Raw genomic sequence first — 6,390 nt, 5'->3', positions numbered from 1 at the left:
CACGCTCCGCGCTTTCCCCCAGAGTGCCCGGCTCTGGCCACGGTAACTAGACGGTGGCAGAGAAGCCTGGCCCGAGTGTAACCAGCTGGGAAGGAGAAGGCTCTCCGACACTCTTTCCCCTTCTCGTTTTTTTGCACCCTTAACGCGCTGAGTGTTAGTTTTCCCACCGGGACGTTTAGGGACTCCGACAGCAGCTGAGAACTTTGGAAACTTGACGTGATTGTGTTAAGTGGTATCCACCGAACCGGGGGAGGAGGGTGGCTGAGGATGGTGCCTAAAAGGACAGCGGAAGGCACGCTAGTCCCGCCCGGAAGGGCTGGCGCGGGTTTGGGGTTGGATCGGGAGCCCAGCCGGGGAAACCAATCCAGGAACCTTTCTCACACGCCTCCGGCCAGTGCCCCAAGGGATGAACTTCTAGTCAACGGGCAGAGAAAGGGCGCGGGTTAGGGGCCGGGGCTGGGCGCTGAGCTGGTCTGAACCGGTTGCCAGGCAACAGAATGGAAATTTAAGGGCGGCTAAATCGGGCTGCGCCATAAATGTTCTGTGGCAAACCCTGACGGAGTTACAGAGCCTCCCCTCACCCCCACCCCAGGTTTTTCATCTGTAAATGAGAACGGTGTAAAGGCTCCCCCAACTCCCCCAGTCAATGCCTTCAATTTGTGCTCCTCTTCATTCATAAGCTGACTCAGCTTAGAGTACACAAAGGGATGGTGGGGACGCGTTCCCGGCGGGGAGAACTGGGGGTGCAGTAGCCACGCCCGGGGTGGGTGTGGCAGCCGGCGAGGTGGGTGTGGCAGCCTGCGAGGTGGGTGCAGCGGCCCGTGAGGTGCATCTCCGCGGACTTCTTTCCCGTGGGACGCATGGCTCTGAGTGGGTTAGCAGACACCTACTTGCCAAAGTAGCAGGCCCATCGCCAAGCCACGTCAAAGACCTCGGTCCGTCATTTAAGGACATTATTTACTTGAATGACTACCATGCAAAATACTTTGGCGATTTGTTTACAAGTATATCTATGGGATGATTCTTAACTCCGCTGAGTTTGGGGGGAAGAAGGGAAGAATGAGGGTGAAGGAGGGGGTGGGGGAGGAAGGAGAGGGAAGAAGAATGATTGGCATCCAAGTGGTGTAGAAATCCTCCTGGGAAATTCATGAAACAGAATCTCTCAGGGAGTGGAGGCTCAAGGCCTGCCAATCTTGCTACTTGCAGTGCCAGGGGTTCTGATTGGACAAGAATTTTCACAATTTATTGGAACCGAATCCAAGGTTGAGCTACTTCCAGGAAGCATTCTAAGGAAATTCTCCTGCCAGTCAATCAAGTTTCGGGAGGGGGTGCAGAGGACAAGCGCTATTCCTTATTCTAACAACTCTGTTTCTTCTGCCTTAGTAAATTCCACCACTTGCCCTCTCCCTCACCGTTTCTCCCCCCCCCCCCCCCCCCGCCAAGTTTCCCGGACTGCCTTGGGGAAATGTTTTATTTCCTCTGTGGATCGTCCCAATCTGGACCAAGTGGAAGCAGGGAATCACATTGTAGTCTCCAGGAAAACAGTTCCTGGGCTTGGACCATGATTGTCAATTTGTCAATTTTGGTTGCTCATTAGCATCACCCGAGGACACTTACAGAACTAAGGCATGCTGGGCTTCTCCTCCAAGCAATGAAGTCAGAGTCTTTGAGGGTGGTCTCTGGTGTCTCTCTCTCTCTTTTTTTTTTAAGTGCCTTAGACTTTTCTAATATGCTATGGTAGTCAACAAGCACTAGCCTAGGAGATTTCTGATGTCTGAAGGAAATCAATAAATCATCCCAGTAAGTGATTAAGAGCAGTGCTTCCTTATGTTAGTAGCTCCCAAATGTTGCTACACCTTTAAATCAGCTGCGTTTTTTTCAAAAATCCAGACACCCAGTGGGACTCATGTCAATTAAATATGAATGCGTGTGGTGGAAGCCACCAGGTATTAGCATTTTTAAAGATCCCCGGGTGATTCCAATGTTTGGGAACCACTGCCTCTTAGATGGTATTTGAAATTGGGAGAGCTGGCCTGAGGCAAGTTTGTAAAGTATGGTGACATTTACTGTGTTTAATGACCTCTGAAATTCTCCTCCTCCCTTGCTTTTCTGACCTTTCCTGGTCGACAGGTACACATTGCTTCTGAGTCACACTGCTTGACTTTGGTTGCCAACTAATCCTGCTAAAGTGATGATTTAACATAGTATCTCCCTAGGGATGCTTTCATTTTTCATAAAGGAGTGTTTCATAAAGATGCAAAAAAATACCACTGAAAACTTTAAAATTCAAGAGAATGCAACAATACTAGTGTTAATTTCACCCTCCAACCCCCACCCCAGCTGATATAGAACTGAAAAAGATTCCTGGGTAGGGAACTTTGCCCCAAGCCCCTCCTATCAAACCGCTGGGCTTTCTGACTGCAAGTTATAACTACTAATCATAGGTCCAGCTCTGGACTACCCCTGGGTACTTAGAGGAGAAAACCCTTTCCAAGTAAGTGGAATTCAAGTCACAAAGCCATGCCCCTGCCAGTCAAGCAATTCTATTTCATCTTAATCCATTTAGCAATAAGAAAGGGGATTTCATAATGAGAGGCTAAAATGGCCCTGAGCAGGACAGTTCTGTTGAAGAAAGTAATTGCTTAGCAATGTGGATTCTCTAAATAAGGATGCTGGGATAATTCCACAGATTTCCTAATCTGTGTCAATGGCATGTTAGCTGCATTACATGATTAGTCTATTAAAGAATCTACAGAAAGATCCATGTCACAGCTCTGTGTTTTAAAGTACTCTTATACCCACCGAGTTAGGTAAGTTAGAAGCTGAAAGTACAAGGGAAAGTGTTATATAGTTGTAAACATCATTTCCCTTGGGGTTGAGGAATAATTTACTCATGAGACACACTTGAAAACCCCGATCCTTGTTAGCTAGAGTGGCTATCAGGAAGTATGAATCAACAGGATAAGTTCCTCTCGTCATTGGACCAGCTCCTGTTGTTTATGCTGACTGTTTTAAACCCACCACGGCTGAGCAGGCTGGGGGGGTGTAACCTCCTCAGTGGTCACTGGCTGGTGTGCAGAGTGCCCGCGAAGCTGGTGTGCTCGTGAACCTGCATTCAATCAGGGCCACAGATGGCATTTTCTACTTGTTTTCTAATGCTAAAAATGTCTTGGCAGCCTAATAAACAAGGCTGCCAATTTGGTGACCTTGGAGAAGTATCCTGAAATATCCTTCAGGTCTTAGCTTAAAATTCACCTTCTGAGAGAAGCCTTTCACACACACACTTCTTTACCATCACAGCACCCTGTTTATTTCCTTGGTTGCACTTATCACAAGGAGTATATTTTTGTCTTTTTAAATTTGCTTACTCATTTATTTGTCACCCCTGGAGGATATCAGCATCAAAAGGCAACCAGGCTTATCTATTATTGTAACCTAAGTTCCTAACATAATGCCGAGCACATAAGAGGTGCTTTATGAAAACTGAATTGATGAAAACATGGGCATATTTCCCATTTAAAATTTATATTTTACTAATCTGGGTAATCATTTAGAATGCTATACCTGCAAGTAAGTGAAGACATTTAGGATATTGAGGTTTTATGGTATTTGATGTATATCTAATGCTTTATTAATAGACCTTTTTTTGTATTAGTTATCCATAATTACTAATTTGTAATATGCATTACATTTGAGACCAGTGCAAAGGTTTCTTTAAATCTGCATTTCAGATTTCATTTATTTATTTTGAATTAATGAGATGTTGATCTTCAGATGCTAGGATAAATTGAAATAAAAACTCAAATTATGTTCAGAAAAGGGAATCAGTATGTATTAGTACAAGTAATAAAAAACTTATTCTAAAAATACTGGCAATCTTCTGAAAGTATTACTCTTGGGAAACATAAATTAGAAGAAAAATGGGAATACTCCCTACTTCTATGTGTAACCAGATATACTGTACTGTCTTTTTCTCATAAACATAGTATCAGTGGAATTATTTTTCATTTAAGCTGTCTGTACTTATGAAGGAAGATTTTTGTTAGCAGCAAATGAACCCATGCCTGCAAACTACTCACAGCAAAAAATAGTTTGGAGAGTGTGGTTCAAAAAAGCAGTAGATTTTCTCCTAAAGAGATTTAAAATAGTAAATGGTGAAATTCAGTGGTATTTCAACAAAAAAGTTGTACAAAGTGTTCTTAAACTCAGATCAAAGGGCAAGCAGATATCATTGTTTAGACCTCAGATGGTGTTTCCTCTGGTTGTCCTTCTAAGAATGGGTATAAATCCTTTTTAAATATGCTGAATCATGCTCAGTTCCTCTACTTAAACGCTTACCTCCAATTTGCACAGACAAAAGATTCTCAGTGGTATAACACAGTGTGTAAAGGGAAGAAAACCCCTAAGGCTCAGCACTTGACTCAGCATGTAATAACTCTGTCTCATCACTGTGTGTTCAGAGTTTAGCTACTTTATTTATTTATTTATTTTGGATATTTTTATTGATTCCAGAGAGGAAGGGAGAGGGAGAGAGGTGGAAACATCAATGATGAGAGAGAATCATTGATTGGCTGTCTCCTGCACGCCCCACACTGGGGATCGAGCCCACAACCAGAGTCTAGCTACTTTAAATGTTGGGTTTCACATTAATATTTTACTTAAATTTGACAGGGGGGAGTGGGTAGGTGGGTGAACATTAAATATCAAAGGTAGTATAGCAAACTCTTAAAGATAATGGCTCTGTTATCTTTGCCTCTCCCTTATCTATTTAAAAGCTGAGTTAGAAAAGGAAAATGAAGAGGGTAATATTTCTTGGTTCTTGGATAATTAACCAGCTTTCTGCAATCTTTTCACAAGTCAATCATCCACTCTCTGCTTCCCAATCTGTATTTAAAAATAAATTAGTCCATGTAGTGCTTATTTCCCCCTTAACTTAATATAAACCAGTTACAGTTTTTTCTTAATTTAAAAATTCTGAATCATATTATGCCTCCTCCCTCCCTTCCACCCCCCATCTCCCCATCTCTCTCCCAATCCTTTTGTCTGAATTTTAGTGACATCACCTTTGGCACTTCCAGCAGTGGGAAGGAAAGTAGACAATATTTTAATCAGATAATTGTGTTCCTGATTAGAAGCTTTCATAAGAATCTGAGTTAAAGGAGTAGAAATCAGTATAGATGCTTCCTAAGACATGAACAGTTTGCAAGGTCCCCATGCATGTAGACACAGCTATTACACATTAACCTTTCTGTCCTATCCTTCCCGAGACCATTGCTCAACCCAGCCACCAGCCGGGTTACCCAGGGATGGGGGACAGCTGCCGTCTTCTCTACTTTCGTGTTCCCCTTAAAGAGCTTGTGCTTTCTGTTGTCCTTTCTCTGTTTTCATCATGACAGTGAAGTTGCTTTTATTCAAACATGTTTTTCCTCTCATAATCTCTTCACCTCTTCGTCAACACCCTGGCTCCATCCCTTTCCCAACGCTTGCCCTCTGGACACTTGAGAACCAGAAAATGGCCCCAGTCTCACCAGGAATATATGGAACTGGTGACGTTGTATCAAAGCGCAGGAAAATCATTCCTGTTTTAGTAAAAAAAAAATGAGTTACTAAAAAACCAGGGCTGTTAACTTCTAAAGTTTTTGAGAATGCCAGAAATTCTCAGAACCTCAGTTATACCTGCTAATCTTTTACCACAGGCATTAGAAACACATGGCATAGTAGTTCACTGAAGTTGATGGATTTCTTTTTGTTTCATTATTAGTATTTGAAATTATTGTCCTCTACATTTCCCTCCCCACAGTAACTATATAGTATTTCAGCACCTTTATGGATAAAGTTAGACTCTAGAACTGGCTGGGGTCACAGCTACCTTCCATAACATTGTTTTTCTGGGGAAACCTGCCTACCATTTTTAAAATATATATTTTTTTATTGATTTTACAGAGAGAGAGGAAGGAGAGGGAGAGAGAGAGAAACATCTATGAGAGAGAAACATTGATCAGCTGCCTCCAGCACACTCCCCACCCGGGATTGAGCTCACAACCTGAGCAGGTGCCCTGACCAGGAATTGAACCAGTGACCTCTTGGTACATGGGACTATGCTCAACCAACTGAGCCACACTGCTGGGGCATGACAACCCATTCTTACCTTGTGCTTTCTCTGTCATTGATAGGAAGTTTGAAATTATTGGTCAATTTGCATTATTCATAGATCAGAGAAGTTAGAGCTTTCAAGGTTCTTGCATATCATCTAATCTCTGCTTGCAGTTAAATGTGTTATGTTTATTCAGGATCATTCCCTCTTCACTGCTGTTATATCCTAACACTGAAGGACAACCACTAGAAAGAGATCCTAATGCATCAGGGGAACAGGGCCCCGGGAGTGTTGGT

General features: G+C 43.0%; 1 protein-coding gene across 1 annotated transcript in view; it reads left to right on the top strand.

The window, feature by feature from the left end:
* Positions 1-6,390, top strand: part of BMP6 (bone morphogenetic protein 6) — a 190,131-nt gene that overhangs the window by 376 nt on the left and 183,365 nt on the right. The window lies entirely within an intron of this gene.

This window comes from Myotis brandtii, unplaced genomic scaffold (genome assembly GCF_000412655.1).
Source record: "Myotis brandtii unplaced genomic scaffold, ASM41265v1 scaffold982, whole genome shotgun sequence".
In the NCBI taxonomy this organism is placed as follows: domain Eukaryota; kingdom Metazoa; phylum Chordata; class Mammalia; order Chiroptera; family Vespertilionidae; genus Myotis; species Myotis brandtii.
Note: the sequence above shows the minus strand (reverse complement) of the source record. Positions and strands in the feature narration are given on the sequence as shown.